This window comes from Coregonus clupeaformis, chromosome 31 (genome assembly GCF_020615455.1).
Source record: "Coregonus clupeaformis isolate EN_2021a chromosome 31, ASM2061545v1, whole genome shotgun sequence".
Lineage (NCBI taxonomy): Eukaryota > Metazoa > Chordata > Actinopteri > Salmoniformes > Salmonidae > Coregonus > Coregonus clupeaformis.
Window position 1 is genome coordinate 15910286 of NC_059222.1, and position 26057 is coordinate 15936342.

The 26057-nt window shown below is 42.9% G+C and overlaps 1 long non-coding RNA gene across 1 annotated transcript; it reads left to right on the forward strand.

The window, feature by feature from the left end:
• The first annotated feature begins 14997 nt into the window (after positions 1–14997).
• On the forward strand, positions 14998–26045 carry LOC121547646. Its single transcript, XR_005996538.2, has 2 exons — positions 14998–15365; positions 25971–26045. It is a non-coding gene; the product is annotated as an uncharacterized LOC121547646 (long non-coding RNA).
• The last annotated feature ends 12 nt before the right edge of the window (positions 26046–26057 follow it).

Below are 26057 nucleotides of genomic sequence, written 5' to 3' on the forward strand. Positions count from 1 at the left end.
GGAGGGGGACACCGTGGCGTTGTCAACCGTGATGAAGAGGGTTTTGGAGCAGTCAGGCCTTCCCCGGGAGGAAGAGCAGCTCCGTCTTGTCAAGCTTGAGGTGGTGAGCTGACATCCAAGCTGAGATATCTGCCAGGTACGCAGAGATGCATGTCGCCACCTGGGTGTCAGAAGGGGGAAGGAGAAAAGTAATTGAGTGTCATCCGCATAGCAATGATAGGAGAGACCATGTGAGGATATGACGGAGCCGAGTGACTTGGTGTATAGAGAGAAGAGGAGAGAGCCTAGAACCAAGCCCTGGGGGACACCGGTACTAAGAGTACATGGTGCAGACACAGATCCTCTCCACGTCCCACCTGGTAGGAGCGGCCTGCCAGGTAGGATGCAATCCAAGAATGTGTAGAGCCTGAGACGCAAAGCCCTGAGAGGGTGGAGAGGAGGATCTTATGGTTCACGGTGTCGAAAGATCTATGAGGATGAGAACAGAGGAGAGAGAGTCAGCTTTGGCAGTGCAGAGAGCCTCCGTGACACAGAGGAGAGCAGTCTCAGTTGAATGGCCTGTCTTGAAGCCTGTCTGGTTAGGGTCAAGAAGATAGTTCTGAGAGAGATAGCGAGAGAGTTGGTCAGAGACAGCACGCTCAAGTGTCTTAGAATGAAAAGAAAGAAGGGATATTGGTCTGTAGTTTGACGTCAGAGGGGTCGTGTTGTTCTTTTGAGGAGGGGAGCGACTCTGGCCATTTTGTAGTCAGTGGGGATGCAGCCAGTGGTCAGGGATGAGGTTATGAGGGAAGTGAGTAATGGGAGAAGGTTTCCAGAAATGGTCTGGAGAAGGGGATGGGGTCGAGCGGGCAGGTTGTCGGGCGGCCGGACCTTACTAGTCGCAGGATTTCATCTGGAGAGAGAGGGGAGAAAGAAGTCAAGGCGTAGGGTAGTTCTGTATGAGTGGGACCAGTTGACTCAATAGGCTGAGTGAATGAGAAGCGGATGTCGTCAACCTTCTTTTCAAAGTGGTTGACAAAGTAATCCGCAGAAAGGGAGGAGGTGGAGGATTAAGGAGGGAGAAGAAGGTGGAGAAGAGTTTCCTATTGTTAGCTTGAAATTTTGAGTGATAGAAAGTGGCTTTAGCAGTGGTTACAGAGGAAGAGAAGGTAGAGAGGAGGGAGTGAAAGGATGATAGGTTCTCCGGAAGTTTTCGCTCAGCTGCCTGCAGCCCTATTCTGTAAGCTCGCGATGAGTCACTTAGCCACAGAGCAAGAGGGGAGGGCGAGCTGGCCGGGAGGAAAGGGGACATTGCAAGTCATAGGATGTGGAAAAAGAGGAGAGTAAAGTCAAAGAAAGAAGAATCAGGAGACAGGAGGGAGAAGGATTTAGCAGAAAGGAGAGATGATAGGATAGAAGAGGAGAGAGTAGCGAAGATTGCGACGGCGCATGACCATCTGGGTAGGGGCTGAGTGGGTAGGGTTGGAGGAGAGGGAGACAGAAAAGGAAACAAAGTAGTGATCAGAGACCTGGAGGGGGGTTGCAGTGAGATTAATAGGCAAACAGCCTCTAGTAAAGATGAGGTCAAGCGAATTGCCTGCCTTCTGAGTGGGAGGAGACTGGGAAAGGGTGAGGTCAAGAGGCAAGGAGGGGAAAGAAAAAGTTGGAAAGAAATGAATCGAAGGCCCGAGTTGAAGTAGCCCAGTTCAAAGAGCGGTGAGCCATAGTCAGGAAATGAGCTTACCAAGGTGTCAAGCTCATTGAGAAACTCTAAGGGCACCTGGTGGGTGATAAATGACAACACTTAGGATAAATTAGTAGCCCTGTGCCACCACCATGATGACCAGATGCTCTCGGGCTATGAGAGAACACGTAGTCAGATGAAGAGAGAGCAGCAGTGTTCTCTGGGGTGATCCATGTCTTCGTCAGGGCCAAAAAGTATAGGGACTGAAGGGCAGCACAGGCTGAGATGAACTTGGCACTCTTGACCACAGATTGGCAGTTCCAAACGCTGCCGGAGACCAGGAATTCCACATGGGTTGTATGCGCAGGGCACACTAAATTAGAAGGGTTGCAGCCAAGGGGTGTTGAGCGTCTGTAAAGCCTACAGGGAGAGGAGCGAACAGGTATAGAAAACACATAGTTGACAAAGCTACAAAAGAGCAAAACAAGATCATGTCTTAGTTTTGTCGATTAGACTGCCGCTGACACGACCACTGCTGACACGGCTGCCGCTGAGAAAACAGGGGAGACTGAAGACTAACACTAATTGCTAATTGCTAGCAGAGGTTGAGAGCACACCTTTCATGGCTGATTGCCTAGGAGAGGAGAAACCACTCCCCCTCCAATACAGCCAATGATTACTAAAACAGTCACAAATTGCCCTACCCCTTAATCCTGGTTGATGTCCCAACAATCAACTGCAAGTTATGAGCACTCAGCAATTCACACTCCAAGTAGCCTACTGGGAAGACAGACAGCAATGAAAGTAGATGGCCCTAGCTAGCAAAAAGACAGTACTAGACAATAACAGATTAAGACAAAAATTATATCTATCACTCCTGGAGATTTCAGGAGTCCTCTAACTATAGATTCAAACATTAGACCAGTCATCACAACGCTAGTAGTCTACCATTTATTCAACATAAAGTCCCCAATAGAAAACATCCCTTAGGCTAATTGTATGGCTTCTATAAATGTAATTGCTTATGTGCAGGCTACACACGACCTCAATCTCCATCTGACATTAAAATCTCCACTAACGTGTGTCGTGTTTCTAATCACAAAACGGCTGATACACTGTGCCCACAAAAAAATGCTTGAGGAAATAGACATTTGCAACATTGTTTCATGATATTATGCTAACAAAAGCGGGCTCACGGTGGGATACTGGTCAGATTAGTGGCCAATGGATCAACTGCTGAATCTCCGCTAACCTAGGCCTGTTTGTTTAGCGGAGAATCTGATGTTCCCTGTGACAGTCACCACAATAAGCGGGTTATCATGAAGTAAAAACAGCCACAACTTTCCCAAATTCCCCCGATAGCCAGGTGCATTGGGAGAGAAAAGGGCAAACAAGCTGCCTGACATCTTTCAGTCAAAGGTAGGCTAAAACAAATTTTCACTAGATCTCATAATATTTTACCAGTCGTTCATAGGCCTGGGCTATCTAGGCTACATTAACGAAATTAGCCCAAAGGCCAGCAGATGTCGATATTGATTTGTTTCATCTTACCGTCCAAAGGAAATGTATGCAGCTGGCTATACACTCATATCCCCCGTGGACTGGTTCGTACATAAAACATTCTCCATTCAGGCTGCAAAGGCGTCGATTTCCTCCTTAACTCGATGTAATGGTGAAAAGGCGGGAAAAAACAAAATGTTCCACCACCATGCTAGGGTGGCTAATGCTACTTCCTGACATTGCGTACAGAGTTCAGACCAAGGGTAAACAACAGACTGCTGCAACCTGAATGGCTGAACGTGAACCGCAACATCCGTGACTAGCAATTAGCCACTCTATCATGGTGGTGGAAAATGGTGTTCCATAAAGAAAGTATGCATATTTTCCAGTTTCTTTCCCGCTTTCTCACCAATAAATCGAGAAGGAGGAAATTGATGCCTTTGCAACATGAATGGAGAATGTTTCATGTACGATCCGGTGCAGGGAGGATACGAGTGTATAGTTGGCTGCATACATTCCCTTTGGACGGTAAGATTAAACGACTTAATATCACCATCGGCTGGCCTTTGGGCTACAACGAAATAGTGTGGGGAATTTGAGAGAACTTTGAGCTGATTAAATTGCAACAAATACAAAAATAAAAAAATAGATTCATGTGTTCTCCATTTACAATGTTATAATAATGTCAGATTGTTTTCACTGGTTTTCTATGTTTTTAAATAGCACTTCTGGTTTGAACGGGAATACCGGAATGCCCAGTAATTTCATGCAATTTTCTCAGGAAGGAAAATTGGTAGACTCTCAGGAAAATATTAAACCCTAACACACACACACTGCTGTCCCATTACCACGCCAATGCCCTGGCCCACCGGGACGATGCCCAACGTCGACCTCTGGCCCGCTGTGCCCACTTTGCTCTTACCAACCTGGACCCCCGTTTCCCTGTGGGTGAGAGGGCACTCTGCCAGCTGAACCCCTCAACATTCCACAACAACAGCAGAGCTGGAGCTCAGGCGGTCTGCCAGCCAAGGGGCCCCAGTCCAGCCATGCCCAGGGAAGCTTTATCTCTCGGCCCTTTTATGTCTGTCCAAGAGAGGGGTCACTGGGGCCCATGTGGCCCTGGATGGAGGGAGGGAGAGACCCGGTGAGAAGGGGGACAGCTGCAGACAGACAGGCAGAGGGACACAGGAGAGGGAGCAGAGCAGCTGTAGCCACAGTCAAAGGTGTGCAGCAGGACAGCTTTTTTCAGAGGGGAGAAAATATGGTCAGAATTGTCCATTCTGGATCAGCTAACAACAGCATTCAAGTGATAAATGTGGCCCCAGAGTGATAGAGGACAAGATGAAAATCTAAATAAAGTGTTGGGCAATTCTACGAAAATCGAATTGCGCTGAGACTAAGATTTTTCACTTTAATATGTACTGTATGCCAAACAAAAAACACCGATTTCAAAGTTTTACAAACCACGCAACTCTATGCACAAGGACTACTTTTAACGTGTTTACTTTTATTTTACAAAAACACATTTACTAGAAGAACTTTGTAGATGCAAAGTTTGGTAACAGAATTTTGGTAAACTATCCCTCAGTTTTTTATGTGACCACATTTTCCTAAAACTCTGTTAAATATCTGCTCCGAATAAAAATGTTAAGATGTCTGCAGAAAGAATTGGGTGTCAGCTATGACATGACACCTTGACTTTGAATAAAATATATTTTGGTTATTGAACTACAATAAGTGAAGTGGATTTACACCCGGTAACATAATTGCAGTTACAGATTTCATCATGGTCCCTGAACTGTCCTACACAGAAATGCATAATTATAGATATGAATGTCATTCTCTTCATGGTGATGTATCCTAAAAATGTACACAAAGGTAGAAATATGCAATATCCTCCTTTGCATATTTGGATATTATTCTACACTCTGGCTATTATTTTAATGAGCACCGCCCCCTAAACAAGACCACATTTGGTTGGTCTGGACTGGACCAAATCTGAACCAATCATAGACGTCTAGTTTGGACATCAAAGTACAGCACAGTAGAGCCCAGTATAGTACAGTACAGTAGAGTACAGTACAATACAGTACATTATAGTGTAGTCACCTCTAGTGTGCTCTACTGTGTACTGTACTGAACTATACTCTATTATATTCTACAGTACAGTACAGGACTGCACTTTACTGTACTGATCTATACTGTATGCAAGTTTTTAAAACTTTACTTTGCTGTACTGTACTGTGCTGTACCAAACATCTACATCTGTGGACATTGAAATTAAGTCCGGACCGTACCAAAAAACAATGTCTGTGGACGTTGAAATCAAGGAGAGAGAGAGAGAGAGAGAGAGAGAGAGAGAGAGAGAGAGAGAGAGAGAGAGAGAGAGAGAGAGAGAGAGAGAGAGAGAGAGAGAGAGAGAGAGAGAGAGAGAGAGAGAGAGAGAGAGAGAGAGAGAGAGAGAGAGAGAGAGAGAGAGAGAGAGAGAGAGAGAGAGAGAGAGAGAGAGAGAGAGAGAGAGAGAGAGAGAGAGAGAGAGAGAGAGAGAGAGAGAGAGAGAGAGAGAGAGAGAGAGAGAGAGAGAGAGAGAGAGAGAGAGAGAGTGTGTGAGTATTTCAAGTTTTAATCACTTAATCATTCATCAAAGGAAATAGATAGCAGTAAAAACACAATAACTAATTGGTATGTCTACTTTTACTTGTTACTTCTGTGAACTTATCCTCCCTCCTCATGAGGGAGAGAAATTAGAAAATATCTTAAAGATACAGTATTAGTTGGCAGGGATCTTTACATTATAGTGTTCTGATGTATTTCTAATACCTTTTAAGACTTTTTCTCATATATGTTATCTAAGACCCCCTTTCCATCTGTTTGACCAGAAATCAAAGTCTTTGCTTATTCCTAATATTTAGGATATAAAATGGTTGAAACATTTAAATAGGTCTTAATAAATTAAAAAATACAGTCTTAGCTTTCATTTGACACCAGATTTGATATGGTCCTATGAACTTCACATGTTGACGCTCATGGGTTCTTTTACATGGAAATGCACTGTTGCATAACACGCTCTGCAGGTGTGGCTACCTTGCCACTTGCTGGCTAACATATTTTCTCGTAGAGTTTTCATTCAATTGGGTTTTCAGTACATTTATCTTAAGCCATCCCTTTAAATAAAGTGTACCTTTAATAATAATTTTTGTTGACAGACTCAATAGAACACATCGAGAGAATGGGGTCAGAATATAGGGATCAATGAAAGAAAGCCACCTATGCATATTCCTCTCAGTTTCAGCACCAACTGGTAGATTTACAAATACTCTGATCTTGTAGATTATTTACGCACATTTTAGGGTTAGGAAAGTATGTATGAATAATTTAAAAAACGGTTTGGAGAGCCTTTTCACACAACATATATTGATGAATAAAAAATACATTGGTTTGATTCTTCCTGAAAATGGTCATATTCAAGTTCAATCCATAAAATATTGGAAGGTGGAAAAAATAGGGTTTAACAATAATGCTATAAATCTACCCCAATTCTCACTAATCATGTAACTGTATGACAACGGTCCAGTCGTGAACCGTGCACCAGGCACCAGGTATAACCTGCTACGTGTGGTCTGAGGTCCATAATGATTCAAATAAGCTACATGTTCCAAATTATTGCACAACGTTAGCCTAATATGATCCACTAATGCTAGCGACCCTCAGGGACAATTTACAAGGACGTGACAGAGGAAAGAAAGGTAAACGGAATTGAATGGAATGATACAGAAATAAATATATGTGGTTATTACTGATGGTGGCTCCCGATTGTGGCAAATGTTTTACATGATACAAATTGTAAAATAAAATGGAGAAAAACCCGGGCATATAATCAAAACATTATAAAGCGCATACAACAGCTCGGCAGGTTCAGCCCCACAGAAGCCTATAGCTTGGGTCTTCAAATTTCATCCAGGCAAATTATGAGCGCACACAATTAAAATTCAGAATAAGGCACTGCTACAGTATTTGTATCCTATTTCACTGTGGAAAAGGGGCCGCAATACATGTCATGTTGATATGATTTTCAGTTCGCTTCCATATGGCTGGCTCAACATTCGTCTCCAGGGATCATAAGGAAAAATCATCTAAAACAATTGCTATGTGTATTTACAATCCCCTTCTTCAAACAAATTACTCATTTACCTAGCTCTTATCAATAGCTCTTATCACATTATATATTACAGTGCATGGAGAATGCTGTTATTTATATCGTGATAAAGAAAGTAGATGCTTTTTCCACTTGTAACCAGCAGGTTCGCTCGACCTTATTCATTGTTTCCTCGCGTGTAAAGGAGATGTAATTATGAGGGAATTAAGTCAAGGTCAGAATATGGCATATCTGTAGACACACCTCCGCCACACCTTCATTTATTCGAGCTCCACCTCAAACGAATAGTGGGGGGAATAGCATGTTATTCTCATGCTGAAGTTCAAGGTCAGAATACGTGTAGAGAGAAAAGTGGATAAAAAGGGAATTACGTTCCATTTATGCACGCTTAACTCAGGTCAGAATCGGGGACAACAATAATTTACAATTGGGTGTAATTTGTGTATGTGTGAAAAAGATTCCCTTGTGAGTGGATGAGGTATTATGAATTTATTAGCACACGTGTATATGTTTTCTTCAGAGTATACATGTTGGTGTCAGTATGTGTGTGTGTGTGTATACATGTTTGTGTATGTGTGTGTGTCTGTGTCTGTGTGTCAGCACTTTCCTGTGTGTGCATGTTCTCTTGTGTGCGTGTGTGTGTGCAGGTGACCCAACTGTGCATGAGAAAGTGTTCACATCGCATGTTTGTTTGTGTGTAAGTGTGTGCAGGGAGGAACACCCTTAGCCCCTGTGTGATGGTCAGGTTGAGCTCCCCCCTGAGCAAACGGATGGCAGAGGGAGGGAGGGCATCTGTTGAGGCCATAGCCCTGTGAGCACACAATACAGTGTGGGCACGCTCGCCTCCAGCCCCACCTGTGTAATAGCAGAGCCCCTGCAGGCCTCTGCCCCCTATACTACCTCTGTGTCCTTCCCTCTGCCATCTGGGTCAGTCAGGGAGCCTGGGCCTAAGTCACAGTCTGACCCCCCACACCCCAGGCCTCACGTGGAGATGTGAGGGGATGGAGTCAGCCTCTGGGACCCAATACCCACAAGGCTTCCTCTAGCGTACCTGACTGGGACGAGATCTAGAGCAGCTGCTGTCTGTAGCCCAAATCAAGCTTATCATCACCACCTGGAAAAAAACACAAGAATAAAAACAAAATTGTTGGACCAAATCATTCAATTTACACTGTCTAATCTACGTATGAGATTGAGCAGAAACGTTGTTTGAATAAAAATATTTAGAATAGACTAATTAGACGAGCAAGTGTGGATTGTAATTTAACTGAAGTAAATCGATTACATTTTTTGACAGTAACTATTAATCTATGAATCATTCCTATTAATGGATGAAATATGTCAGTAGAGAAAATAATTACAGACTGATAAAACATTGAATGAGAGATTAAGCACCTACCGTATCATCTAAGAGTTACCTGAACCTTGTGGAATTCTGTCTGCCCATGGCAAAACCAGTTTTACAAAGCTCCCTCTTTGGACTAGCTCAGTAGCTACAGTAGCTACTAAGGGTAAGTTTATAACCTACACTTATTTTTTATTTTTACATACTGGTAACCAGAGTCGTTTAAAAGGAATTCAAGACATGGGTGACTAGTTAACGTTAGCTTGGCTTTCTCTGTGTGTTTCATACCGTGGGAGGAGGGGTTGGTTCGTTGACAGAGAGCGATGGCTAGCTAATATGCTAACTATTCTAGCTAGCTAACTAATTGGCTGAATAAGTTGACAACATACTCACTCAAACTGTCAAAACTAACCCAAAACTTTACAAAACGTTATACACGGACACGAATGATCTGTTTAGTATGTTAACACACTATTGGTAGTTTATTGTAACCGAGTATTGGTGCTAAACCGTGTTATTGGAAGCTAGCATGCTAGTTATCATAGGATCATAGGATACGGTGCCCTGGGCGGTTTTCACAGAAGTATACTGTACCAAGTTAGCTAGCTGAATAAACTAAGTTAGAGTCTATTCCTAGAAAACATTGAACCGCTGTAGTTTACAACAATTATCATTTCTAAAGTGGAAGTTGGGAGAGTTATATTTGAGTGTTTCAGTGAAAGGTAAGTGAGGGAGGCCCCGCTCTCTCGCTTCCCCAGATGTTTAGTTAATTTTATTCTGATCTCTTTTGCATTATTGTAGCCTTTTCTGTAGCCTGTCAACTATGTGTCTGTCTATCCCTGTTCTCTCCTCTCTGCACAGGCCATACAAACGCTTCACACCACGTGGCTGCTGCCACTCTAATCTGGTGGTCCCTGCGCGCACGACCCACGAGGAGTTCAAGGTCTCCGGCAGCCTCTGGAACTGTCGTTCTGCGGCCAACAATGCAGAGTTCATCTCAGCCTATGCTACCCTCCAGTCCCTCGACTTCTTGGCGCTGACGGAAACATGGATTACCACAGAAAACACTGCTACTCCTACTGCTCTTTCCTTGTCTGATCATGTGTTCTCGCATACCCCGAGAGCATCTGGTCAGCGTGGCGGTGGCACAGCAATCCTCATCTCTCCCAAGTGGACATTCTCTCTTTTCCCCCTGACCCATCTGTCTATCTCCTCATTTGAATTCCATGCTGTCACAGTCACTAGCCCATTCAAGCTTAACACCCTTATCATTTATCACCCTCCAGGTTCCCTTGGAGAGTTCATCAATGAGCTTGACGCCTTGATAAGTTCCTTTCCTGAGGATGGCTCACCCCTCACAGTTCTGGGTGACTTTAACCTCCCTATGTCTGCCTTTGACTCATTTCTCTCTGCCTCCTTCTTTCCACTCCTTTCCTCTTTTGACCTCACCCTCTCACCGTCCCCCCCTACTCACAAGGCAGGCAATACGCTTGACCTCATCTTTACTAGATGCTGTTCTTCTACTAATCTCACTGCAACTCCCGTCCAACTTTCTCTCGCTCTCCTCCAACACTACTCACTCTACCCCTACTCAGATGGTAGTGTACCGTCGCAACCTTCGCTCTCTCTCTCCCGCTACTCTCTCCTCTTCCATCCTATCATCTCTTCCCTCTGCTAAATCCTTCTACCTCCGATCTCCTGATTCTACCTCCTCAACCCTCCTCTCCTCCCTTTCTGCATCTTTTGACTCTCTATGTCCCCTATCCTCCCGGCCGGCTCGGTCCTCCCCTCCTGCTCCGTGGCTTGACGACTCATTGCGAGCTCACAGAACAGGGCTCTGGGCAGCCGAGTGGAAATGGAGGAAAACTAGACTCCCTGTGGGCCTGTCATCTTTTCACTCCCTCCTCTCTACATTTCTTCCTCTGTTTCTGCTGCTAAAGCCACTTTCTACCACTCTAAATTTCAAGCCTCTGCCTCTAACCCTAGGAAGCTCTTTGCCACCTTCTCCTCCCTGCTGAATCCTCCTCCTCCTCCCCCCTCCCTCTCACTCTCTGTGGATGACTTTGTCAACCATTTTGAAAAGAAGGTTGACGACATCCGATCCTCATTTATTAAGTCAAATGACACCGCTGGTCCTGCTCACACTGCCCTACCCTAAGCTTTGACTTCTTTCTCCCCTCTCTCTCCAGATGAAATCTTGCGACTTGTGATGGCTGACCGACCAACAACTTGCTCGCTTGACCCTATCCCCTCCTCTCTTCTCCAGACCATTTCCGGAGACCTTCTCCCTTACCTCACCTCGCTCATCAACTCATCCTTGACCGCTGGCTATGTCCCTTCCGTCTTCAAGTGAGCGAGCGTTGCACCCCTCCTCAAAAAACCTACACTCGATCCCTCTGATGTCAACAACTACAGACCAGTATCCCTTCTTTCTTTTCTCTCCAAAACTCTTGAGCATGCCGTCTCTAGCCAACTCTCCTGCTATCTCTCTCAGAATGATCCAAACCAGTCAGGTTTCAAGACTGGTCATTCAACTGAGACTGCTCTTCTCTGTGTCATGGAGGCTCTCCGCACTGCTAAAGCTAACTCTCTCTCCTCTGCTCTTATCCTTCTAGACCTATCAGCTGCCTTTGATACTGTGAACCATCAGATCCTCCTCTCCACCCTCTCCGAGTTGGGCATCTCCGGCACTGCTCACTCTTGGATTGCATCCTACCTGACAGGTCGCTCCTACCAGGTGGCGTGGCTAGAATCTGTCTCCGCACCACGTGCTCTCACCACTGGTGTCCCCCAGGGCTCAGTTCTAGGCCCTCTCCTATCCTCTCTATACACCAAGTCACTTGGCTCTGTCATATCCTCACATGGTCTCTCCTATCATTGCTACGCAGACGACACACAATTTATTTTCTCCTTTCCCCCTTCTGATAACCAGGTGGCAAATCGCATCTCTGCATGTCTGGCATACATATCAGTGTGGATGTCGGATCACCACCTCAAGCTGAACCTCGGCAAGATGGAGCTGCTCTTCCTCCCGGAGAAGGACTGCCCGCTCCATGATCTCGCCATCACGGTTGACAACTCCATTGTGTCCTCCTCCCAGAGTGCAAAGAACCTTGGCGTGACCCTGGACAACACCCTGTCGTTCTCTGCTAACATCAAAGCGGTGACCCGATCCTGCAGGTTCATGCTCTACAACATTCGCAGAGTACGACCCTACCTTACACAGAAAGTGGCACAGGTCCTAATCCAGGCTCTTGACATCTCCCGTCTGGATTACTGCAACTCGCTGTTGGCTGGGCTCCCTGCCTGTGCCATTAAACCCCTACAACTTATACAGAATGCTGCAGCCCGTCTGGTGTTCAACCTTCTCAAGTTCTCTCAAGTCACCCCGCTCCTCCGCACACTCCACTGGCTTCCAGTTGAAGCTTGCATCTACAACAAAACCATGGTGCTTGCCTACAGAGCTGTGAGGGGAACGGCACCTCCTTACCTTCAGGCTCTGATCCTACACCCAAACGAGGGCACTACATTCATCCACCTCTGGCCTGCTAGCCCCCCTACCTCTACGGAAGCACAGTTCCCGCTCAGCCCAGTCAAAGCTATTCGCTGCTCTGGCACCCCAATGGTGGAACAAGCTCCCCCACGACGCCAAGACAGCGGAGTCACTGACCACCTTCCGGAGACACTTGAAACCCTACCTCTTTAAGGAATACCTGGAATAATATAACAGTAATCCTTCTATCCCCCCCTCCAATTTGTAAGTCGCTCTGGATAAGAGCGTCTGCTAAATGACTTAAATGTAAATGTAAAAATGTAAATGGCTATTGTAGCTGGAAACAGCTGACAAAACACCAGTCTCAACGTCAACAGTGAAGAGGCGACTCCGGGATGCTGACCCTCTAACATTTACATTTTTCTAGGCAGAGTTGCAAAGAAAAAGCTATATCTCAGACTGCCCATCTTAATATTTTCTTTTTATTGGCCAATCTGAGATATGGCTTTTTCTTTGCAACTCTGCCTAGAAGGTCAGCATCCCGGAGTCACCTCTTCACTGTTGATGTTGAGACTGGTGTTTTGCAGGTTGAGGACCTGTGAGGCATTTATTTCTCAAACTAGACACTCTAATGTATTTGTCCTCTTGCTCAGTTGTGCACCGGGGCCTCCCACTCCTCTTTCTATTCTGGTTAGAGACAGTTTGCGCTGTTCTGTGAAGGGAGTAGTACACAGCGTTGTACGAGATCTTCAGTTTCTTGGCTATTTCTCGCATGGAATAGCCTTCATTTCTCCGAACAAGAATAGACTGACGAGTTTCAGAAGAAAGTTCTTTGTTTCTGGCCATTTTGAGCCTGTAATCGAACCCACAATTGCTGATGCTCCAGATATTCAACTAGTCTCAAGAAGGCCAGTTGTATTGCTTCTTTAATCAGCACAACAGTTTTCAGCTGTGCTAACATAATTGCAAAATGGTTTTCTAATGATCAATTAGCCTTTTAAAATGATAAACTTGGATTATCAAAGCACAACGTGCCATTGGAACACAGGACTGATGGTTGCTGATAATGGGCCTCTGTACGCCTATGTAGATATTCCATTAAAAATCAGCCGTTTCCAGCTACAATAGCCATATACAACATTAACAATGTCTACACTGTATTTCGGATCAATTTGATGTTATTTTAATGTACCATTTTTTTTATTTTCTTTCGAAAACAAGGACATTTCTAAGTGACCCCAATCTTTTGAACGGTAGTGTATATGTAACTAATATGTTGTTACTATGTTGTTACTACAGTTACTAATGTGTAATAGGGGCAACTTAATGTAAAGTGTTCTTTAAAGTTGCACTATGCAGAAATCGCTCCGCCATTTCCTGGTTGTTAAAACTCTAATAATTCGCTTAATTTCAGTTATGTGACAAAATAAGATAGTATAGTCTAGAGAATCATTGTACCATCTAAACCGCTGTGAAATATATTTTCAATAACCAAAAATATTGTTGTTTTAGCTGTTTGAAGCTGGTGTACAACCATGAAAGTAAAAGAAGCAAAAATAAAACTTAAGAACAGGAAGCATAGAAATAACGCACATAGAACAGATTTTGTACTTTTTTTTTTTCTACCGCGTCTTAGACTTGCTTTCTAGTAGAATGATAGATCTATAACCCACATTTTATGTGAATTTGATGTGGTCACACAAAAAGTTACATATAGCTGCAATAACTCTAAGCAGGCTGCAGTTCAATCTTTCACCACATGGGTGGCTGGTGTACTAGTTTGAAGTAATCAGAATATAATAGTATTAGAGAGAAATCAGACATGAACTGCAGGCAGCTAAGGTTATAACATCATGATGAAACTGAGACAGAACAGCAATAGTGATTACATCCAAATGAAAAATATGTTATTGTACATGTTAAATATGAAACAAAAAGACAGAAAACAAAAACAAAGGTACCGCTTGAAGAAAATAATAATAAATAAAAAACTGGGAAATAAATTGATTAATGAATGAATCAGCTATAAGCTATAGTGACTACTCTTCTAACTTTAGAAATACCCCCACAAGCTACAATGGTAAACTATAGCAAAAGAGACCAAAAGATAGACAACCACACAGACACAGCAGTTTTCAGCTGTCTGTGCAACACAATGTGGAACTTCAACAGAGCTATTTCCAGATGTTAAGGTGAAACAGATTGATCGTCTGTTTAGGTGAATCAGATCAGATTACGTTGTTTTCACTTCCTCTATGATGTCTCCTCACATGCCGGCACAGGTCCATCTGTCAGAGACAAATCTGAGACCTCCACTACAGTAACAGCAGAGATAAACAGAATAGAATAATAGCTCTATAGTATTCTATTATTCTATTACTTATGGCAATTGCAAAAACGTTGTTGTAGATTTTGTTGCACTTTGTGAAAACCATGTGTCCAACTTTCTAACTACATCCAAGAAGTGAGTATCAGAAGCATATTAACATGAAAATATATTTCGGGCAAAGCAATGATCATCATTCATGATTTCACATATTCTTTCATTTAACCTTAGGCTACACGACACATTACATGTCTCTCATGAATGATGGAATTGCATAATCCTGTATGAAGACATGTTGGAGATCACACTGCAGCATAGTAAATGTTAGGCTACATAAAAAAAAAGGAAAATAAATAACTCAATATGTGTGTGTGATATGGGCTGTGTTGTAAATATACAGAAGGATGCGGCTCTTATCAAAGTAGCTGATTCTCGCGAGGGTTGGCTTAGCAGAGAGAAACACCGAGGAGAGTGAGCAAAATAAGGAACAGACAACCACCCAGCCTGCCTGGCGTACAGAGCAGACGGGGCCAGGGATAGACAGAGCAAGGAATGCCGTCCGAGAAGTGGCTGGGCGTGACGTCACGAGTTTCCTGAACGTCAACAACAACCTGCAGCATCAGAACCTGACAGCGGCGGTTCCCAGTGGGCGGTTCCCGGGGTAAGAGGAGTCGCAGTCGCTTTTTTCAGCCACCACAACCTCCCTGTATTGTTTGAAGCCATTCCAGCAGCGACACAGTTTATCCTCTCGTGGTGTTTCCTGCCAAGGCTGCTTCTCTCTCATTTATTCACACGCGCAGAAGAAAAGCACGAGCTTAAAAAAAGTACAGGGACGCTTTCGGGGGCGATAGGGGAACCAATTGCTCTCCCCACGACAGCCAGGTAATATAATTATGACAACAACCATAGTTATGCTGCAAGACGGTTGTAAATATACTTCTGATACTGTGTTTATGTGAAGTTTGTAGTGTGCAAGAAAGGTGGAAGCTCTGTCCACTGACAGCTAACGTTAGCCAGAGAGGGTTTGTGGTGCTTGCTACGTGATGATGTTCATGATGATGATGATGATGATGCTGCTGCAACGAGGCTGCGAGTGCGAGACAGTAGACAGGAGACAGGAGGGAGGTGGAGTGGTCTGGGTCGGGATCTGGCCTAGTGTGTGTGTTCTCAGCATTGCTTTCTGTCCCCCAAAGAAAATAAAAATAAATCCCGGATAATAAATTGTTTACATCAGGTATTAAATATTCTATATAGTCAAGTATCTGAATAGTTTTGAATAATTTATGCATGCCAGTAAAGTCGATTCTGAATTTTTTTGCTCATCTGCTAGTAAGCTATTAGGCGGCATGCGTTTGCTTGACAGCTCTTGAGGTGAGATGATGCAGTTGCAACTGTAGTGCTGGCTGGCTATTATTGGGCGCGTTCAAGGAGTTACGTTTTGTGAAGTTGGTCTCACCGCCTTTCAAAGTGTGTTGCATTACGGGGATACAAATTGTCTAACTTGAGCCTACATGTCAACTGCATTGCAATTGCTCCTCACCAACTTCAACCTGCAGCAATCGCCTGCGTTGTGGGAGGATCTATTTTCAACCAGTCATTATGGTGTTTTTGTTTGCGCCAGCGATTGAACAGGAACAAACTTTTCTGTGATTCATGTAGACAGTGGATATATACAAATAAATAATATTTGAGATCTCTCACCAATTGATTGTACAACGTACAGACATGATTTCAGTTTGTGAGTGTGTGATATGGGGGTTAGAGACATGTTTATTTCGACAACTACGTTGACACTGCCATGCATCTGTGCCTTGCTGTAGGAAAAGCACAACAATGTCCGACTTTCCACTGTCGCAGATGCACCTCCCTGACTTCACTCATCGACTTTCGTCTACAGTTGGCTGCATTAGCCTAACAACTGGAACATGCTAATTTTCAAAAAGAAGCAACATTGTTTCCATAAACCCTTTGAATCCTCTGTCAGTTTGATACTTTGTGTGCCAACAATGCTTACTAAAGCTCTTGTTTGTTTATGTCTGCATTTCTGCAGCAATCTATAATAATTCAGGATGTTTTGACCCACTCAACTATGTGACACACTCACTTTATATTGAGGACTAACACTGCTGCCTCCTCCTCTTTCTACATAAACATTTGGAGTGACGATGGCTTCCCCCATAGCTCTCATACACCCCTGCCGCTGCCCGTAACCACTGGTACAGTGATAGGCTTCTGATGCAGCCTCCATGTAAATCATACAGTAGGCTATAAGAGTTGACAAGTGATACTGAGGTAATTCAGTATCTGACAAGATAAGAGGACCTCCTGGGATCCATCAGACAACATCCGCCAGCGTTCAATCACACCTTTTAATTTCCTTAATTTCAAACCAAACCACTGGTCTCTCTCTCTCTTGTTTCTCACTGTGTGATCCTTATGAATCACATTTTCATTCTTCATTCATGCACTGTTCTGCTCCTTTGGTATTAGCCTAATCCATGTCTAATTCAAAAGGCACAAATAAAATAGTTTTTTATTCTTGTGGGCTAGTCTGTGCAGATGATGATGACAATAGATTTGGATTTGATAGACAACCCATTTTGACATGGTTTACTTCCGTATCTGTTTATTTTCTCCAGAATTTCTTAGGGAGATAAATGTCTTTGGACAACAGCTGCTGTCCTGGGTCTGTTCTAAGATGTTCGATGCTAAAGGAAGGGGAAGTTAGGAAGTGTGTGGCTAGGCTTAATGTACTAAGTGCTTCCATGAAGCCATCTAGGGTTACAGAGCAGTAGGCCTAGTTTTTATCTGGATTCTTAAGTGCGCTGCAGGAGTCGTGTAGAGCAACATGATATCCCTCCGCTAAGGAATCACTTGTACCCTTGACCAGGGTCTTGTTCATTAGGCACAAATTGGAGCATAATTTAAATGTGTTTCAGAACCACTTCAAAAACTATTTGATGCATTTTAAGGAGTTTATGCGGTCTACATTTGTTGATAAACAAATTAAAAACACATGCCAGCCAGGGCATGTGCATACTGTGTGTTGAGACTATACTGTCTACAGAATACAATCATTCTAATCAAGGCTTTTTGACTTAGGTCAGCAATTTGCATCATTCTATTATTTCAGCTGTCTGTCATGTTCTGTATAACACTAGTGATGGGGAAAAAATGTATACAGTTACATATCGGGACTTTTTGGGGACGAAATCCTATAGTTTTGACAATATCGCAATATTATTTTTGCGCTAGTCGGCTGTACCTGCACCAAAACTCAAGTATTTTTCCTTCATAGCTTGTTCTCAATCTTCTTTTTAAATAGGAAGCCAATTTGTTTTCAGGTCTTTTATTTCCACGACTAATGAAAACTATTTTTCTCATGGCTCTTCCTTGTCCCTCTGCAGCAGATATATGGTGATCAATATGTTTGGAACATCGAATCCCAATAAAATCACAGTATCGATACAATACATATAGAATCGTGAGAAGCGCAATACAGATCGTATCGGCACCAAAGTATCGTGATACTATTGTATCGTGAGGTCACTGGCAATTCCCAGCCCTATATAACACCATTACTTTTCTCTTGTGTAGACTCTGGGAATGTGGATGGTCTGTCTGCTCTCTCTATTCTCTCCTGGGATAGTAGATGATTTGCTTAATAGGCTGCGGGCTCCATTGTTTAGACACCATTGATTAGGTCAACTGAATGCATTTGGGCAATTCTACGGTAACCAAGTGATGCTGAAACAGTGCAGATGCAAAATTTGGTAACAGAATGACGGCACAAACAGCACAAACCATCATTCTGTTACACAACTTTGCTGCTGCACTGTTCTTCAGGTAGGCTAAATGTGTTTTTGTAAAATTGTTAAAAGTAGTCCTTGTGCATAAAGTTGTACGGTTTGTTTAACTTTGCAATCATTGTTTTTTGTTTGACATACATTTTTAAAGTCTCAGCATCACTCTGTTACCGTAGAATTGCCCATTTGGCTCCTGAAATAGATTTAGGCTACTTAACCCTTCTGTAGTGATTATTGGGGGAACTAGGCCTATGTCATAGTTAGGGTTGCAAAATTCCGGGAACATTCAATAAATTCCCTGGTTTTCCCGAAGTCCCAGTTGGAGGATTCCCGGAATCAAGAGGGAATAAGCAGGAAATCCCCAACCGGGATTTCGGGAAGTCCAGGGAATTCCCAGAATTTTGCAACACTAGTCATAGTGTTTGCATGATGAAGCATTCTGTTTTTGTACACTATCTATCTAGTTTAGAGAAAGAAAACATTTGAGTAAATTCAATGTTGTTGTAAATCCCCCAAAATGGAGTCAAGCCAGGCATTAGCCTAATAAAATTGTTTGCTTGCTGGTTTTTGTCCAGAAATGCTCTGGTGCTTGTATCATTCTAGCTATTCTTTATTTCCTACATTTCAGCAGCTGTGAATTCATTTATGTGTACCTATCCTATATTATTGCTGCTGTATGCTCCTGCCTCTAGGGCTGAGGGAATTGTAAATGCTTCATGGTGTATTTTTGAATGGAATGAGGCGTTTCAAATTATCTTTCTGCTTGTCCACCCCCACAGTGTGAGTCAGGTCAGCCTCTCACTCTATAGTTTACTTAGTTGTTTTGATTTGAACGTGTTTTATTTGTCAGTGTGTTGATGCCCAGTGGGCACTAATTGGCCTTTCATATTGCTATGGGAACTAAGTACAACCCAGTGTTGGAGGTTACATACTCATTATTGGTTTAAAACATGGCATGGCTCCATGTGTTCGGTGCCTTGTGAAGATAATTAAAGTTATTTATTTACTAGTACAGGTGGGGCAGCCTGTAATAATAATATACTGTACTTATAGAGACTATGGGCCTATTTGTCCACAGAATCTCTAGGAAATCAAATGTCTTCCATCTGCTATCACCAAGTCTGCAAACTGGCCTCTTCCTCAGGACAAGCATTGATAGTTATTCATGGTGCGTAATGTCTTTCTGATTCCCTTGTGGCAGGTGTGTCTAGTAGTTCACACTGGCCTTATTTGATGGTCACTGCATACTCTGCAGGCATGTGCTTCATGAGTTGATTTTGCTGTCATCTCACTCACTCACTGATTCCTTTGTTTCCTTCAGTGGATGGGATCAGTAATGTGACTGTAGCCTATAAAGATAGGATAGGTATGGATTAGTCTAGTGGGTGACTACAGTATTGCCCATTGGAGAGTGATCACAGTCGAAACTGGAGTGCAGTGAATTTCCCTAATGTGGTGTGCTGTTCATTTGGATTCAGTGCTGTTCCCTGATATGGCGAGACTGATTAATGGTGTGTGGCTGGCTGGTACCTCGTACCCCTGCACATTGATTAGGTACTGATACTCCCTGTATATAGCGCCATTCCTGTGTATTTTATCCCTCTTGTTACTATATATATTATTTGTTTTACTCTGCATCATTGGGAAGGGCTCGTAAGCAAGCATTTCACGGTAAAGTCTACACTCGTATTTGGCGCATTTGACGAATAAAATTTGATTTGATTTGATTTGGCTGTCTCTGTCTAGACCCTCCCTCCGCTCTCCTCTCCACTAGGGCTGGGAATTGCCAGGGACCTCACGATACAATATTATCACGATTCTATAGGTATTGTGATTCGATACTGAGATTTTATTGCGATTCGATGTTCCAAACATTTTGCTCGCTATATGTCTGCTGCAGAGAGACGAGAGCCATGAGAAAGCGAGTTTTGATCAGTCATGGAAATAAAAGTATTGAAAACATGTTGGCTCACTATTTAAAAAGAAGATGGAGAACAAGCTATAGGATGACAAATACTGGAGTTTTGGCGCAGCTACAGCCGACTAGTGCTAGCTTACTTTTTAATGTATTTTTTATTTTTACGAATCGATAATATTGATATTATATTGTCAGAAAAAATTATAGCGCTCTATGTAACTGTATCGATTACCCCTCCCCCCATCACTACTCTCAATCCTGTGTTGAAATTAAATGATTATCTCAAGGTGCTCCCTCTGACTACATAAAGACATTGAATTCAGCGTGGTTGGTTTTAGCACAGCTGAAGCCCAGTTCTGCAGTGACAGGCTTGCAACAGCAGGGCTGGGGCTTCGTCACACTGGATCTCAGCTTGCCACTGTGGAGGGAGGGTGCAGGGGAACATAGGGGAATGGCGGCCAGCAGCACACACTGCTGCCTCTGCCACACATGAAGAGCCATGCATGATATCGACAGTCAGCTCTCTGTCCTTCTTCCGCCCCTCTCTACTACTATAGACTTGTACTACACAGACCTGAGCTATCAGACAGGCTGAGTCACCACATCCTCTGTGCCTCCTTTTATTATTTTATGTGCTCTGTCCTTTTATAGTATAGTCATTCATTGACAGTCATATGAAACCCAGCAGCGTTCTGTGCAAGGCAATGATTGGGAAGCTCCGTAGCCCATAAGGTTGTGGCTGAAACCCCCTCCAGCCCCATCATATACCCAGTGTGTACACCCCAGTGATTTTATAGGCTTGAATGTGCTACACAGCCAGCCATTAACAAATCTTTCTGGGAGGCTCCATCTCTGAGTTCACTTTTATGTTTGGGTGATGCCAGGGTGGGTTCATCTTTTATAAAACATGGCACACAAGAATTCTAAATGTATTTTGGATGAGCTGTGAAAGCAGCACACCAGATAACAGCAGTCTTATAGAGAGAAAAACAGATACAAATCTGTTTTTCTCTCTATAGGACTGCTGTTATCTGGTGTGCTGCTTTCACAGCTCATCCAAAATACATTTAGAATTCTAACCTCACTCATTACGATACTAACAAACGTTCCCTAAGCAATAGGCTATTACTTCAAGTATTCAGCACAGTAATTCGGAGACAATGAAATTGAAATATTATCTATTGTCTTGAAATGCAATCTATACATTTTCATGGATTAAAGAGCCTCTAAGGCCTCCTTGATTATTATAAGGAGGCATTATTTGATAGTGATCTCAGGATAATAGATTCTGTTGTGTACCACCTAGGAATTTGAAATGAGGCATGCATGTCTTGCTGCCCCTCACTGAACATTTTCTTATGATATATTTTTGGGGAGGATGTTTGCAGTCTGCGGTTACAGTACTCGGATTGCATGGTGTTACAGTATCATTCCAACACTCTGATCATAAGGTTTCAGTTCAGAGTCTCTCACATTTTTCTCGCACTATCACTATCTGCAACAAGTACAGTATCAAGTTACCTGTGGGCCTTTCACCTGTGAGGGATTCTGTCAACCAACATAGCTACTGCCAAGCGGCTAACGTTAGCAGTGCGCTGACACTATTAGCCTAGTACACAGTGTGTTTACTAATGACTGCCATTTAAAGATTAAGGGCTATCTTCATTGATGCCTCCCCTCCCCTCCCTTGTCTGTCCCTTCAGCACCCCGCCAGAATCTGGACCATATCAACAGCAGATTAAGCTTGTTTAGGATAATAACGTAAATATGTGGGCGAGGAGAGCAGGGCACTCACTAATAATGATAACACACTGCATGTACTGTACATTGTATTCAATAAGGAGGTTCATTTCACTCACCTCATCAACTCATTGTCCACTCAGTCAGTCAGGTTAATTCATACAATTGGGGTCAAAAACACCTTTAGTAAGACACAAAGTCAGATACAAGACATTGGCTATCTGGTTTGTCCAGTTTGGTTTTCCAAGAAAAAAGGGAAGTTCAAGAGAAGTGCTGGCCTGGGTCTTAGAACATACAGTGCCAAGAACACAAGAACGGGGACAGTATATTAAATCATGCCAGTACTTGTGATGCCCCGAGGCCTGCGTATCTCCACTCCAGCCAGTGTTCGCTTTGAGGACTAATATGGGTGACGTGTGCATCATGTGTATGTTACTCATGCCACTGTACACTGTCTTATACACACAGTTCCAGGCCAATTGTTAGGCTAGATTGTACTGTACTTGGTGGCTTCAGTAGTTTTAAAGAGACTGTAATTGTCAGTTGGCAAAGTATTGTGCATTATAGATGTGTATTGTGTTATATAGGCTACGGAACCTTGGAAACCAGGTTGGCATTACATTAAGTTAACGTCATTTGCACGGCCAACACCACAGTAGCTCTCCCAATGAGCATGTTTGATCAAATTTTCTTAACTAGATACCTAAAGATCTATTGTGTTGTGTGGCTGTACATCTAAAAATGGTACTGATGAAAACGAGAGCAAAAACAAATAGCAAATGCACTTGCAGAGGCATTCTGCCAAACAGTTTAGCTCTACTGTTTCCTGTAACGTGTCAGTAATCCTGTGTGATTTTGCTCTGTAGTAAAGGGGTGAGTTACTCTACCGGGACAGGGAGAGAGAGTATTGGGTGGATTGTGCATACACCAGCTCTGTGGTAAACAGTTAGTGGATCATGTTTGATGCGGTGCTAGCCTAATAAATGACTGTGGGTCTTCTGAGTGTTCACAAAATGCTGCCGTCAGGAGATTTTCTCTGAAAACCAGTGCTTGACTTGGACTGAAATAGGTTCCGGTGCTCATTTTGGGTGCCGTTACTGTTTACATTTAGGTGCAGGAACTCCACAATACTTTTGAGCTAATATTCTATAAGAGGAACAAGAGCTCAAGCAGTAGAACATTTTAGGTGCCGGTACTCAGCTCCGGTGAGCTCCTACCCAAGTCAAGCACTGCTGATAACTGGCACTTTGTGTGGAGTTGTGTCATTTATTCCCCAGCCTGATATGACAAGGCTTTTCTTAGATGTGTCAGCAGGCCTGATCTGAATACTGATGCTAGGCAGAGCAACACAGTGGAATACACTAACTTTGATTTATTAAGCTAGCCTATGGTGAGTCTTTATACAGTACAGTATGGCAATGCAAGGTTCTATGGCACCACAATTGAAAAGCTTGCTGGTTTGATTCTCTCTGGACTGGCTATCAGATTTGGATGAATTCCTTGTACATTTCACAATACTCTTCTGGTCCTTGATATAACATAGACATTCACAAAACTGTCTGACTGATGATCACAGTCACTGTTAAAAAAATAAATATCCTTTCTTCTCAAATGAAGTAAACAGGCGACCATGATACATTATGACACATATAAAATAGCATGCAGTGTATAGGTTAAGGCTATGACATACTGTCCTGTATATCATATAGCCTACATTTACATTTGAGTCATTTAGCAGACGCTCTTATCCAGAGCCACTTACAATTAGTGAGTGCATACATTTTCATACTGCCCCCCCGTGGGAAACGAACCCACAACCCTGGCGTTGCAAGCACCATGCTCTACCAACTGAGCTACAGGGGACTATATATATTATTATTATTATTATTATTATTATTATTATTTTTTTTTTTACAGTAAGTAATCCAATGAATGAACCTTGTCTACTGGTCAGACACTTCTCATCTGATTTTCGTGGACGTCAGAGTGACCACTGCTTCTACTACTGTTTGGAACAATGGTAATGTTGCGCCCCAAGTGAAGACAAGGCACACTATTGTAGCAGTACTAGAGACCGTCACATGACCCTCTGAGGCTTCTGTAGTAGCTGGTCATTAGGTCAATAGGTTAACTGGCGCTTTGAACTCCTCAGTGTGGAACAAATTCGATTGAACTATTTAGTGGGTCTGTAATGTTTTGAGAACATGCTGTTTTCAGAAGTAGTAAGTAAGTAACCACTCTGGCAAAATCAATACTGCTCTAGTGGTCTTGGGAAATCAACTCCTGCTGTTGAAGGTAAACACATAGCCTTGTTAAAGGGATACTTCAGGATTTTGGCAACGAAGCCCTTTATCTACTTCCCCAGAGTCAGATGAACTCGTGGATATAATTTCTATGTCTCTGCATGCAGTTTGAAGGAAGTTGCTAACTAGCGTTAGCGCAATTGCTAACTAGTGTTAGCGCAATGACTGGAAGTCTATGGTAACTGCTAGCATGCTAGACTTCCAGTCATTCCACTAACCCTAGTTAGCATTGGCTCACGAACCTAAGTTCCTTTTCGATTAGATTATAGCTTAGATAACACACCAAATTCTTAGAGAATTTTGAAATCAGACTTGATTGATTGATTGAATTTATTAGACAATGTAAAAAAAAACATACATTAGAGCACTCCAGCCGGAGACTTGAAGAAGAGGTTCACTCAACAGCCTTTTAGATGGAGGTTTTGAAAGGTAGCATAGGGTCATTGACAAGTGTTATTTTTAGACATGGCGTATCGTATCCTAGAGTTTTAGGTCAGTGATGTGCCCCCACAACCCACACAAGCCTCTCCCAGGCCGCGCCAACCTCCATCCTGTTCTCCTGGCTTCTCACCAGAGGCTCCAGCTGCCCACCCACCACCACCTCCAATACAACCACCGTTTATGAATGAATCCTCAGGCCTTAGCTCAGATCAGATGAGAGAGGAAGTAACTGAGTGTCTCACTGATTTACTCAGGTTCTTAAGCTATTTGATTTTGAATTTTAGGACCCCTTAAGATATCAAGATAAATTATATATATAAAAAAAATATTTGATGAAACATTGATATTAGCCCATAGAAACGCATTGAATAACAACTTCATACATGGATGGATAAACAGTCCAAAAAATATTCAAAAGGAAGTTTGTTCTGAAGTGTCTGTCCTATATCTGAGAGATATAAGAAAGGTCAGGAAACCATTTTTTGTAATTTTTTTAAAACATGTATTTAACCCCTTATTTTAGGCATTAAACTATCTCCATATATACTTCCATTCATTTTTTTAAACTGGTACTCGGCTACCTTCAGATAGTGTTTGTGAGAGTCTCATCTTTCATTAGAGGGGTCATAATAGTTTGGAGGCCAAACCGTTCAGATGGTACAGACGTTTCCTTGAGAAGACCGATTTCTTTTCTTTTTTCATGGTCTGACAAACACGGTGGATTGAGACGCAGCCCAGGCAAAAAAAAAACGAAGAAAAAAAGCTGGATATCTCTAGCTTAAACTGATGGATTTGATGGGGATTTTTTTATTATGCTAATTAGATTTACGCGGGGGCATGGACATCGACTCTAGGTGGTTAATAGCATAATCAAGAACTTTTTGATGCTTGATCGACTTTCTGTTTTATATTATTGGTCTTTTAGACTAGAGGGAACATTTAGGTTAGATGTTTGTCACTTTCTTTTATCCTGTTTTGAAAGAATATAAGGATAGAAAAAGACCAATAAAGACATTGCAATATAGCTACTAAATAAACAGCATAGGAATGTGGTTCAGGGATGAGTAGGAAGTATCAATAGGAGAGTCCACTGAGGAGAACTACTGAGGAGAAAACAAGGCAACAAGAGCAAAAGCAGCTTTGGTGGGATGGAGGGATGTTATTTGGCTTCACAATGACTTTGTTGTTTGTCATGTCAGATTGTGTAAGAATGAAGGGGGGAAAAACAAGGAGAGAGAGAAAATAATCCATGCATTCTTTTTTTCCCTGTTACTTCCAGGCTGAGTCACCACTGGAGAGTGGGAAGGTCTGGAGAGAGAGAACGAGAGAGAGAGAGAGAGAGAGGAGGGGGAGAAGAAACGACCAG